Source organism: Rhipicephalus microplus, chromosome 3 (genome assembly GCF_043290135.1).
Source record: "Rhipicephalus microplus isolate Deutch F79 chromosome 3, USDA_Rmic, whole genome shotgun sequence".
In the NCBI taxonomy this organism is placed as follows: Eukaryota; Metazoa; Arthropoda; class Arachnida; order Ixodida; family Ixodidae; genus Rhipicephalus; species Rhipicephalus microplus.
In genome coordinates, this window is record NC_134702.1 from 48,260,448 (window position 1) to 48,274,824 (window position 14,377).

A 14,377-nucleotide genomic window follows, 5' to 3' on the forward strand; every position below is an offset into this window, starting at 1 on the left:
AGCGAAGCTCTTTGTGGTATAGGGCCATCTCTATTACATCTAGCCTACTCTTGAGTGTCTCCCTTATCATACAATATATGGCGCTATTTCATAGATGTATGCAAACAGCAGTTGGATGACTATATACTAGATTGCGCTGCACGCATTTTGTGTCGTCATCGTTATTTATTGTCTTGTTTTCTAGATGGCGCTGTCCCATGGAGATGTGTGAAATATGGCGGTTGGGGGAATGGACACTAGATGGCGTCGCGTGTGCTGTTGCTATCCAAGCCTGCAGAGGTAAAACGGGGGCTTCGGCAGGGGTGTCCCCTGTCACCTTTATTATTCATGATGTACCTACAAGGATTAGAGGCAAAATTAGAGGGAAGTGGACTGGGCTTCAACCTCTCTTTAGTCAAACAAGGAAAACTTATTGATCAGGCATTACCAGCATTAATGTACGCAGATGATATAGTGCTAATGGCCAACAACAAGGAAGATTTGCAGAGATTGATGGACATCTGCGGTAATGAGGGAGATAGGTTAGATTTTAGATTCAGTAGGGAAAAATCAGCAGTCATGATTTTCAATGACAACGAAGGTAGTGAGCTTAGAATACAAAAGGTCACGCTAGAGATAACAGATAAATACAAATATTTGGGCGTATGGATAAGCAATGGGACCGAGTATCTGAGGGAACACGAAATATACGTGACGACTAAAGGTAACAGGAATGCAGCAGTCATGAAAAATAGGGCACTGTGGAATTACAATAGGTATGATGTTGTGAGAGGAATATGGAAAGGGGTCATGGTTCCTGGGCTGACGTTCAGCAATGCGGTCTTGTGCATGAGATCAGAAGTTCAAGCAAGATTAGAAATTAAGCAACGTGGAATAGGTAGGCTTGCTTTAGGAGCTCACGGGAATACACCAAATCAGGGAGTACAAGGTGATATGGGATGGACATCATTTGAGGGCAGGGAAGCTAGCAGCAAGATAAAATTTGAGAAGCGATTGAGAGAAATGGGGGAAGAGCGTTGGGCTAGGAAGGTTTTCAGCTACTTGTACATGAAGAATGTCGATACAAAATGGAGGAAGCGAACCAGGAAGTTGACTGGTAAATACTTAGAAAACAGCAGGTGGCCAAACCAAAAGGAACTATCGGTTAAGAAAAAAGTGAAGGAAACGGAGACTGACATGTGGAGAATGGGCATGATTAAGAAGTCCGCACTAGAGATCTATCGAACTTTTAAGCAGGAAATTGCCAAGGAAAGGATCTATGATAATACTCGGGGTAGTTCTCTACTGTTTGAGGCCAGGACGGGAGTACTGCGAACCAAGACATATCGGGCCAAATACGAAGGGGTCGACACAGTATGCAGTGCGTGTGGAGAGGAAGAAGAAACTGCCGAACACTTGATAATGTTCTGTAAAGGGCTTCACCCTATAGTTCAGGATGATGGCGCAGAGTTTTTCAAAGCGCTGGGATTTAGGGACAGCGAGGGCAAAATAGACTTTAAGCGGGTAGACTTAACTAGAAGGAGGTTATCTGATTGGTGGCTAAAGTCAAGGCACGAGTGAAAATTAAACCCTTCACTGCGAAGTACGAATCCTCAACTTCATTATTTAAAGGAAAAAAAAAGATAAATGTAATGGTTAGTTCACTAAGTATCACGGCTAGGTGGCGTTAGCCGCCGCCCGATCTAAAGGGTACGGCCACATCCATCCATCTCACTAATTGGCTGCTGCGAGGGCTGCGCAGGGGTGCCGGCGCTCACCCGTTATCTCTCATTCTCCCGGATCGTCGCCGTAAGTGTCGGATTACGCTCGTTGGCTTGAGTTGTTGCCGCAAAGCGAGCGCGGCGTCGGGCAGATTCCGATATGGTCCACACCAAGGAAGCCGCTGCGAAACGGGCGCAACGAGAAGCGGACTTGGGAATGCGATAGCGAAAAGCGGCGGCGAAGCGCTCGTGGCGCCGGGTGGGCCCGGATGCTGCTCCTCCGAGGATTCACGGTATCACCGAAAAACCTCCGGAGCTTCGCCCACTTCACCATCATCTACTCCGTGGATATGCTGGAATATTTTTCTTGACATCGATCGAATTTTCGCTAGTGACACGAAGTGATGCGTTCTCACTTAACGAGATTCAGGGATAGGTGCGTCGCTAAAGGCCAACAAGATGAGATGTTAAGAAAACATGACCGCCCAGCCAATCCGTGCAGGTGGTTAACCAGGTAAGGTGAAACGTGTAGTATCAGTGTTCACCACGAGCTGGGATCTTTCGAAGTGTGATCAGTTGTAGCCTTTCATTCCTCTGTTACCATCTATGAGAGATACGAGCTTCGCACTTTGCCTCTGGTGACGTAAGCTTAAAGGATACGAAGACTACCCAAATAATTTTATGGGTGGCAATTTATGTTGTGGCTAGTGTCATCCCTAGCTATATATGCTAAGAAAAGCTGGAGATGGAAGGATAGATACAACTTTATTTGAAAAAAGCTGAAAAGAAACGCTGTCGCTTGGTTCTCAAAATAAATAATCTTAAAAGTCGAGAAAGTCATCTCATCAACTCTTGGCTAATTCCTCTGAGTGGGGGTGAGCCATGTTAGAGGCTACAACCATAGAGTTTTCTAAATATACACTAGAGAGAACTCTGGCGCTAGTGTCTATGGGAGCTGCAACGCGAGCATGGGAATGATGGGCAGTAGACGAATTCGTCTAACCTTCGTACTTCTGACTCTGTGTGTGCTCATATGGCCTAAAACTGTTTCTTTTTGCGAAACAAAAACCAGTAAACGCTCAGTGCTTGCGCTTCACCACTTTATTTTTTTTAGGCTTACCATCTAAAAACGAGTCACGAAGTTCAAAAAGGCTTGTTTTCTCCTTAGAAAGAAAACCACAACACAGCAATAAGCGAGGCCACAAGTGCGATTCACAATCTTAAAGTACGAAGACTAGGCAAATCCGTGTACTACCCGTCATTCCCATGGTCGCTGAACGATCGCAGCGCCAGAGTCCTCTCTGGTTAGTTTGAGGAAACTCTATGGCTCCAACAACAGCAGCAATCATAAAGGCCTTCCGAAGTCTCCAGAAAGCCGAAGCAGAAAGCCGTCCTATGGTAAACTGTGAAGCTAGAAATAGTCAAGCGTCATGTGTTTACAGATATTTATTCTCCCAGACTGTGGACTTGTATAGCATTTGAGCAGAACAACTCAAGAAAGCAAAATATGCACAGGCACACATATATTTGTGTTTAGAGAAATTTATTCTCACGAACAGTTAACATCAAGTACAATCCAACAGCTAGAACATCGCGATGGAACACAAAATCCACAAGCACACCACAAATTGTGACAAAAAAGTATGTTTACATATGTACACAGAACAGAACCTAAACAGACACACCAAAAAATTACAAAAAGATACGTTTATATGTGTACATTATCACGGCAAACGAAGAACACAGAAACAAAACGCAAAGATCCACATGCTAGTCACTTACGTATAAAGGCACCTGTGTGAGTACCAAACAAAGATTAACCTACTAAAACCAGACAGGCCTGAATATAAGCTTCGCACGTCTCTCGCACGCGAACACAAAATGGCAGTACTAGTGTCGAAAGAATTAGTCCTCACCCAGATAGAAGAGTTCCTCCAACAAAATAGATATTAGTTCTTTGTACAGTCGCTCCATAATCGAAAAGAGAGCACGACGGCGATGGCCTGCAGCAACCGCCTCACAGCGATTGCGCCAAAGACAGTAGGCACCAGCAACAATGAGAAGGAAGGCGAAGCGGCTTCGAGAACAGCGCCAAGAAGAAACAGAGCAATTTGCTCCGAGGCCGCAAAATTCAACATGCACGGCCATTCAGAAAACACGAGCAACGACGCATTGTATTAAAACCTGCTGATTTGTTTCGCGTAAGAAGCAGTTCAGGCATTTTGCTGACTGGACTATTCTCCACCTTTTGAGGTGATCAAGGATAGGAAGGACACCCCACCCCAGCCGCCACATGAAGTCCCAGAGGTGGCAAGGCAGAAACGATGCCGTCAGCGTGCTCCAAGACACACGAATAAAGCGGGTACAGCGTTCCGTAGGAACTAACGGGAGCAACAAAGCGGCTGTTGTGTCAACAATAGGATTGCCCAACACATCTACCCCAGGGCAAGCCGACTGGATATTACAAAAAAAAAAAACGCGTAAGCGGTTGCATAAAATGAAGGAAGTGTAATCGATTGTGGGCCCCGATTAAGGTGCACATTAGGCATTGAATACCGAAGGTGTGTGCCTAGAAAATCATATCCCAGAGTTCGCGCGGGGGATCGCTCGCCTTGTACGAGGCGCAACAAGAGTCGCAGGGCCGGTAGCTGGCAACGTATTGACACCGAAGGGAAAGCAAAGCCTCCCTGCAAAAACGCTGCTGTCTTAACGCCGCACGAGAAACCAACTCAGTGCCACCGGACCAAAAGAAGGAACACAAGGTAGGCTGCAATGACCTCACGATGCGTAAAGGCGGCTGCTACACGTGAGAGAGGTATCAAATGCGACCGCAGAACACAGTCTGCGTAAGGTGCCTCCGCTAAAGAAGCAGAAAGTCCAAATCCCATGCGTTCTGTTTTTTTGGTTTTACTTCGTCGAGGATGTTTGAGTGAACAAAGTTACAAACGCCATTGTGGTTGTATAGAATTCCTAAAATGCGAAAAGACGCATTTGACTGGAGAAGAGATGCGGAGCTAAATCTATAGTTTGGACGGTCGATGAACAAATAGCGGGATTCAGAGAAGTTTAGTGCAGCACCTGAAATGTCACCATACTGAAAGAGTAAACGCAGGCTATGCGAAAAAACTATCTTCATCTGAAAGGTACAGGATTATGTCGTCAGCAAAAGCTGTGACTTTCACGGCACCGCTGCCCGGAAGTGCAGGACCCCGGACATGCGAATCCGCTTTTAGAGCATACAAAAATGACTCAATTCTGAGGACAAATGAAACATGAGACAATGGGCATCCCTGATGGACCCCACGTGTAATAGAAAAGGCAGCACTCTCCTAACCATTTAGAACTTCAGTGCTTTTTATACCAGAGTAGGTATATAAGTATTTACTTCCACACACACACACACACACAAAAAAAAAAAACAGGAAAACCAAAGGCTGTGAGCACTTTAAAGATATGCGTGTGCTCTAGTCGGTCAAATGCTTTCTCTGTGTCCAAAGACACGAGGAGACCACGCGCAGATCGCGACAGAGTATAATAGACTATGATATCCCGGGCTGTAAAGGACAAGCTGTGTATTTCTCGTCCAATCATTGATGAAGCCTGGTGATGACCCATTAGGGTGTTCAACAGAGCCCCCAAACGTCGAACGATCACTGTCGCGAATATCTTATAGTCAATGTTGAAAAGCGTGAAAGGTCTCCAATCTTCAAGACTAAAAGAGGAAGCGTCAGCTTTTGGGATGACTACAATACGGCCATCTTGAATACTTGATGGAAAAACACCATCCTTGAAATATCGCTGGATAACCACGGTTATGACAGTACCAAGCTCATTCCAAAATGTCAAGTAAAGTTCAATTGGAAAACCGTCTGGCCCAGGGGCCGTCCCCCGTTTCATAGATAGTAGTGCTGCCTTTACATTTTCGGGTGATGGGGGGGGGGGGGGGAACGTGCAGAGACAGAAGCTTGTTCACGAATGCGAGGCAAACCCCTAGGCATAGGCGGTATTATATCGCTGTTTGTCCGCATGGTCGAACATAAGATCTCTTCGAAATGCCCCCCCCCCCCCCCCCCTAAAAAAGTGATCGATCATGCGTAGGAAGCGGCTGTGCAGATGGTGTCTGCGTGATCATAAAAACAGGTGATTAGGAAAGCACCTCAGGGTGTGCACAAGGGTTGTGCCTGCAACTCCATGCAGCTGCCGCCAGAGACGAGGTGGCAATCGAATGATGGAAGCGTTCACGTAGTTTATGCTGCCAAGCTCGCATCAGAGGAGACGGCGTTTCGGCACGCAAGGTGATGCGTAACATCGTTGCAGTATCGGCCAGCTCCTCAGAAACGCGACGACGAAGCCCTTCAACTGAGCAGTGCGAGCGCCATTGCGTTTTAAGCGCACCCTATTCATAAGGTGATGGTGGTGGTGGTGGTGGCACCACACCACCACCATTGCCATTCATATGGACCAGAGGCAGCAAGTGACACCCGTATTGTACGGGACACGTTTGAGCGAGAGAACGCGTCTTGGAGGACGCGAACATCAAAACGCCATGGTTTCTCCGAAAAAGAAAGTGGAATTTCGAGCTCTACGGGAATCGGACGATGGTCAGAGATGAACACAGGTGAAGGTATTTAGAAAGAGTGGCTATCGATTTAGAGCACTAAGTAATCTACTATGGGAGAACAGCGGTGTTTAGCAAAAAAAAAAAAATAAAATAAAAATTGGCCCCGTATCTGCATGCAATCTGCAAATGTCGTCGAAAGACGGTAGTCTTGAGTGTGGAGAGAGTGAACAAAACATTTATTTCATGTTCTGAGCAAGAAAATCGGTAAATGGTATTCCAGAGGCGCTGCGTTAGAGTTCCTCGAGCGTGCAGCGGAGGCGAACGAGCGCATCGAGGCACGTTAGCCACGAGCGTCATCTGGCAGTTATCTACGAAAACGAAGGAAGGCCTGCGTGCCTGCAGAAAAAGATGCGTGCATTCTTGGAGGCGATAAGGTGTAGAATGCAAAGCGACGGGCAGGTGCCACCACCATGTGGTTTTAGCAAAGCGTTGGTGAAACCTGCCTTTTTGAGCCTCGCGTCGCACTGTTAGCGCAACGTGTTTAACGCTACGGTCCTTAGAATTACTTGTGTGTGCGTTCTCTAGTATAAAGGCGCACATAAAAAACATCGACGTGTTGTTATGGTACCTCTGATATGCGCAACGATTGCTTTTTAATTGACAATCGCAGACGTAAGAACGCTGATCCTTGAGCAACATTGGTGGGCGCTGCGGATGGGGTCGGCCGTTTGGGGTAGCGGTTGTTGCTGGCTAGAGTAACCGGTTCGCGGTAACGGTGGACAAACAGAGAAAGTTATTGCGTCGAAGATCCCAATAAAGACTATCGTCATTAAAAATGTTCAACAATTTCGAGTACTTCGTACTCAACTATGGGAGAGCACTTAGCCGCCCTGCAATGTGTCTGTTCAGAAAAAGTGCTTAATGATTCAGAGTACCAGGTACTCTACCATGGGAGATCATAAAGCCGTCCCGGGATAGCGTTTAGCACACCTTTTTGCTTAAAAAGTTAGGGGGGGGGGGGTTAGAAAAAGGGGGTAACGATTTAGAGCACAGGGTACTCTACTATGGGAGAGCTTAAAGCCGCCCCCAAAGTGTCAGAATACACGCACGTTATGGCAAACATTGGAAGCACATTTACAAAATAACCATCATACCCACAGGAGCCGAGAAGACACCATATTTCGAAGCCGCCCAACATGTACCGGTGAACGGTTCCTTTTTTTTAGTTTTACGTGGCGAAAAAACAAATGCTATTCAAATGTTTCCTCTGCAATGCGTCATTTTGTTAGAACGTACAGATCTGTTAATGCAGTTAGCAGTTCCATAGAAGCACTCAGCAATTTGCTCAAAATAAAGATCATCACTGACACTTTTGTAGAATTTGCTGTCACTCTCTTAACTAGAACAGGCACAAACACTTAGTGCTGTTGGCTTTCAGTGCTGCTGCAAATAATAATAATAATAATAATAATAATAATAATAATAATAATAATAATAATAATAATAATAATAATAATAATAATAATAATAATAATAATAATAATAATAATAATAATAATAATAATAATAATAATAATAATAATAATAATAATAATAATAATAATAATTCGTTATTATTATTATTATTATTATTATTATTATTATTATTATTATTATTATTATTATTATTATTATTATTATTATTATTATTATTATTATTATTATTATTATTATTATTGAAATATTACCTTGAGAGAGCATCAACACAACAAGGAATCGGCTTACCAAAGCCTCATTGGGCTTCCGGGTCAGAGCCGACAACAGCACACACCAGGAATTCTTAAGGCTAACAAAAAAATTACCTTCTTTGTTCGAAGGTGCATGCAAAATACAGCCCGTGCGTACAGCATGCACGTGAATAAACAAACTGATACCAACACACATGACGTAACCTAGCCGCACACGAGTTAAGTGTTCTTACATGCAACAATGACATAACAACTGTACCATTTTAGATCGCCATCAGTCTCTAATAGTAATAGTGATATTTAGGGACTTACTTCCAAAAACCTTAGGACGATTATGAGAGACGCCATGGTGGAGGGCTCTGGAAATTTCGACCACCTGGTGTCCTTTAACGAGCACTGATATGACACAGTACACGGACCTCTACCATGTCGCGTCCATCGAAATGTAACAACTGCCAGTCTAGGATAGAACCCGAGGACCATAGTCAGTGTGCCACAGAGGCAGGTCCTCATTAATAAAAAAATCGGGAAAATCCACAAAGTAAACATATCATCAATGTACTGTAACAACTCTCTAACGTGTGCAGAGAGAGAGAGAGACAAAGAAAACTTCAATTTGGTTTAGTACACCAACAGCTATACGTGCAGTTTGAAATGATGTGGTTACCTTAATTAAGCTCTTCTGATACTACAGCAGTATTTATGGAAGGAAAAATCAGATATCACGAACCGGGGTAAATATTCTTGCGCCGAAAACGTTGTTTCGGCTTATATTTCGTTCTTGCATGCATGCAATGTACTCGCGGATAGTTGATTAAGTCAAGATGGTATAAAGAAGCCGCGAGTACGCTGCGCATAATTGGTGGAGCAGCGAATGACCTGAAAACGGTTACCTTGCTGCCGCTTTCGCGAGATCGACGTCAGGTGACACTCTACCTTCGTTTTTTTACTCTTTCCTGAGAGGTACCTTCCGTCGTTTTTTTTTCTCTTTTAGCTGTGAAGCTATTAAAGCTTGAACCCCCCGCTCACAAAGCAACTCTCTAAGCCGCTGCCTATAGCAAAAACCAAGCCACAGTTGTGCACCACACGGGTTTAAAGGGGCCATGACACGGTCATGCACAAAAATGCGTTTCTCAGTGAGGAATAGAGATAAGGGGTCTATTGTGCGTGCCCATAGAGAAATAAATGGACTGTAAGGGAATATTTAATTGCAAAATGAGCTCTAGATGTCACCGGCTATAAACCCCACCCATAGCCGACGATCGCAATCTTACTATGGTGCGTGTGACGTCACGAGCTTTGTGGAGTGGAGCCGTCGTCGTCTACTCGAATTTCAGCCGCTGCTAATCGCCCCATTTCCAATGGCCAGCTGAAGAGAGGTGTAGTAGGCACTTCATTGTACGAACAGCTAACTGCGAAACATTATTGGTGGCCAGACGTGTGCTTTGTTGTTTTGTGCTGGTGGACCGAATATTAACGAGGGACATTTCCAGAGACTTCTTACATTGACTTTCAAACATTTATTACCATTGTGATATGTGCGTATAAGTGTGTCTTTGCATATCTGTGCCTGAGTTTTCTATTTTCCATGCGCTGCTTTGTATGTTTTGCTTCCAGATACGTGTTCAAGTTTCAATCAACGGCTAAGGAGTAGCCGGCGCCATAATGGTGCGCCAACATCTCCTTATATATCATATCAATAAAAAAAAATATCGGTGGCCAGAATGCAGACGCTCGCAAAGCAAGCAGCTTGTTACGTCACGGCTGGCCAGTGCGCCAGTGTTTTCTGACTCTCGGGCCGTGTTTATAAAAATGCTCGTTATAATTCAAGTGTTCAACCAAGGACGATGAAGTTTCGCCAGCTTGTTTGAGGACATCCAAGGACTAACCAACATAACACAGATTATGAGCTAAAATTTGGCGTCAAGGCCCATTAACCTCGTCAGGCCACGCGTGCGCCGTGGAGCAGCGACCGAGAAGCCGTGCCCATCGACGGAGACAGTTCGGACAGTCCGCGCAACCGCAGCGCCGAGTTTGTCCGGTGTGGCGCGAGTTGAGTACAGTTGGAATCCTGCCTGTCTATTAGTGGCTCATCAGCCTCTTAAGCCGCGAAAACGTACGCAGCTCGACGCCTTGACAATATTCATGCCACCTTGTTAAGTCCTCGAGCTATGATTCAAACACGAACGGAAGCTTGTTGCTGAAACGAGGTAATAGGCCAAGGTGGCGTCATTGCCCACAGCCACGCACTCGAGCGCTCTGGCCAAGTGTTATTCCAGCTGTACGAGCGGCGAAAGGCTCGCGCTTCTTCAGGGAGTGCCCCAGCCAGACTTGCAAGTGAGTTTCGGGTGTTTGAGTTCAGACATTCTTGAAAGGTCTGTGACAGTCTTTGGTTCGACCCTGTCTTGGCTACGCCGGCTCAAAAGGCAGTCGAAACCCTCTTACGCCTTTTGAGGACTACGGGCTTTGCTGAACGCCTTTGAATTTTGTGTAGTGCCACCGCTGCACACGCGTCAGCCGATTCAATGTTTTTTTCTCTCCTCTTTTTCGTCTCTCTTTCGTCTTTGTATACTCCCCTTGCACATTCCCCCAGCGCATGGTAACAAACCGGGCATCTGCCTGGTTAACCTGCCTGCCTTCTCTCTTGTTGTTCTTCCTTACTTCCTTCCAAGGAAAGCCAAACATCTGCCAAAAAAGGCCACGTTAAGCCGCTAAAGTTGACCACGTTCACTGCTTTTTAAGCTTTATATAAATAGTGTAAACTTCTTCAGTGTTCTTTATACTTTACGTTCCCTGTTCATTTAAAACAGCCATTGTAACTTGAACGAGTGTGTGTATATTGAAACTTGATTTTATGATTAGAAAGCGCTTGCAGCAATTCATCTCTTATGAGCCAAGAAAGCCCTATCGTATCGCACGTGTTCTGTCCACTCACACAAAGCTTGGGACATCTTAAACTAATGTGTGTTTCTTCTGCCACTTGCTCTCGCGTAATCCAATATGTTTTCATTTTCTTTTCGAGGAATCCCATTTTAACCCCGTTTTAGAAACTGTAATGTGATTACTTGAGAACAAACGCTCTTTCTCTTCAATTTGAGCGTAAAAATCCTATATCAGCGCCTTGTTTATTCATCGTATTTGTTTTTCTTGAGCATTTGGAATCCATAACTACGTAAAGAGCTCACCGTTAAGGAAGATTATTTTCATTCCTTTCCTTTCACCGGTCACATTGACTGAAAGAACCATTTTGAGTGAGTCATTCATCTTACTTTCGCTTCATATCCTAAAGCATAGCTTCTCACGCTCGATGGCTTCACAAAGAAACATGAAATCACCAACGTTAACGGCACAGGGAGGCGGGCTTGGACATAAACTTCGCAACCTCTTTCTTCAAGCTCTCATGCGAGCGCTTTGTTTTCTCCAAAAAAAGACTAGCCAAGAGGAGACAACGATTTCGTTTTATGTTTACGTCACACACTCCATATAACAAACTTGATGTGAAATGCAGAGAGACGTGACAAATGCATCTTTTTTTTTTTCAGCTATTCAGCGTGGCGCGCTGGCCCACGAGCGAGCATTTTTCACAGCTGCGGTGACATAACCGCCCTCGATGCAAAGCAGGAACCTTCTATTCCACGCAGAGATGCGCGCGTTCTCATGGTGCTCCTAGCAGACGCTTTATATACCATGGATAGAATCGGCGCCAGAACGTCCGGAGAGGATGTCAAAGCTATGACGGGTTGGCGTCTTGTTTGCTTTCACATTCGGTACGATTCCCAGAGTAAATATTGAAGTTTCCTTTTTAACGTAGTCCGCGAATAGTTGGCGTGTTCAGCGGGCTGGCCGCTCTGTGGCAAGTCGTACATCACATCGAAGTTTGTCGCTGCACACCTCCGTTAATTTACATTAACACGTTGGAAAAAGCATGAAAACGTTTACTCACCGAACGATACCATAGTCTTGGTGTCTTTTTAAAATTATTTTATACTGTTGCCATGCGTATGCTTGCTAGATAGATAGACTGGATAGATGGATAGATAGATAGATAGACAGACGGACGGACGGACGGACGGACAGACAGACAGACAGACAGACAGACAGACAGACAGACAGACAGACAGACAGACAGACAGACAGACAGACAGGCAGACAGACAGACAGACAGACAGACAGATAGATAGATAGATAGATAGATAGATAGATAGATAGATAGATAGATAGATAGATAGATAGATAGATAGATAGATAGACAGACAGACAGACAGACAGACAGACAGACAGACAGACAGACAGACAGACAGACAGACAGACAAATAGATAGATAGATAGATAGATAGATAGATAGATAGATAGATAGATAGATAGATAGATAGACAGACAGACAGACAGACAGACAGACAGACAGACAGACAGACAGACAGACAGACAGACAGACAGACAGACAGACAGACAGATAGACAGATAGATAGATAGATAGATAGATAGATAGATAGATAGATAGATAGATAGATAGATAGATAGATAGATAGATAGATGATAGATCACTCTTAGTGCATAAGACCCACATTTGCAGTGAGCGTGTTTATATTTGAAAGCGTAATTGCTGGTCGAAACATGCCGGTACACCACTAGCACAAAGCTACTGCCGCAGCTGAAGAACAACACGCCTCTGCTACTCGGCACGATCCTCGACCGAGATTCCGTCGAGGAGGCATTGCATAATGTTGTTTGCTGTCCGATGCTGGTGGTATCACGAAGGAGACACGCCTCGAAATGGGAGAAGGGGAGGGGGATGAAAGCGCCGATATTTCCAATCGTTAGAACAACCCTCTCCTCCATCTCTGAGGCACGTTTGATGCTGGTGTTCGCGTCTGTAATAAAGAGTTACGACGTAGCATTCGCTGCGTGTAAACTGACCATGTTTTCTTGCTGGGCATGGGGAGAGAAATAACTAAAAAGAGATCAGAGAACGAAAGAACGAGAAAGAAAGGAAGAGACAGGGAGAGAAATTTCTCGCATAATTCGCGCGCAAACTTCGTTGGCACTGCGCCAGGACACTTTGCTGGATGGGTGCTCGCGTGGGTCGCTCATGAACATCGTGCTCTGCTGACGGCTAAAGCGACTGACACAAATGCATACATGCAAAGCGCATTGTCGCACAAAATGAAGACGCACACAGGAAACCCATGGAAAAGCGATGGGATAAAGAGTATAGTGCAACGGAGTGAGGAAGACAATAAGAACAAATTTCAGGCCAATGACGACACAAAAACGAGGCGGAAGTGAGAGTAGTTCTTCTCAGAGGCCGAGGAATGGGAAAACAAACACTTGACGTTGTTTCATCGTGACAACAACGACGACAACAACAAAAGAGACAAACAGAACGGGCTAGAGGCGGTGCCCATTTCGCCTCTGTTCTCACGGCTACGTTCACGCGCTTCCTGGCGAGCCATTTCGGTAGCTATAGAAGAGCACGCACCTCGACTGGCGCAAACGCGAAAAGAAGGATCCGTGGCTTGCCTCTTTCCTCCTTTCTTTCCTTCTCTCTCTTGTTGACAAACGGCACACGGTGTTGTAGGCGGTGCGCATTTCATTCACGTGATGATGAGACGCGGGAGGCGGCGCGTTAAAGCACGCGAGAGGGTTATACTGCGATTGTCGTAACACGTCTTTCCTAGCTTTATTTTTCTTTCTTAAAAAAAAAAATGAAGCTTTGTTTCACGAAGCTCGCGGACTAGGCCTTTTAGCACGAGTACGGACGGTGAGGGAGAATAAAGGGCGTTTCAACATTATCCTGATCCTTTTTTTTTCTTTTTGACATTTAAAGGTGACGCTTGACAGATCGTCCTTCCAAGGACGGGCAGGAAGGAGGCCGCGTTCATTTTGCATGTTGTAGCGATTTGTAAGAATGAGGCTGGCGAACGAACTAACAAACAAATGAACAAACAAACAAAGTTCATGCAGGCTTCTTACCAGTGGTGCCAAGCCTGTAAGAAGTGCCTAGCTGGGCAGCTTTCTTTGCCTCTAATTGGTTATCTTTTTCTTCCCCCTCTCTTTCTGCCCCTCTTTATTTGTATATATTTATTCCTCTTTCTTTATACACTTGTTGTTTTAGATTCTAGCTCTATTTCTCTTCCTATTTTCTTTCTTTCTTTGTGTTCATATTTCGCGCTTGTCTCCTCGTATCATCATCAAGGAAGGAAGAAAAATATGAGGAAAAGATTGGCAGGGAGGTTAACCAGCCTATAGGCAGCCGGTTTGCTACCCTGCGCATGAGAGGGGGATGGGGGAGATGAAAGATAGAGCAGAGAGGGAAGAGAGATAAACACAGCACATTCGGCAGCACACGCGCGCACACTCTGTCATAGTCCAGTCTTGTCTTTCGTGGA

General features: G+C 45.0%; 1 protein-coding gene across 2 annotated transcripts in view; it reads right to left on the bottom strand.

The window, feature by feature from the left end:
* The window catches only part of SK (small conductance calcium-activated potassium channel), a 576,811-nt gene that overhangs the window by 108,905 nt on the left and 453,529 nt on the right, over positions 1 to 14,377 (bottom strand). The window lies entirely within an intron of this gene.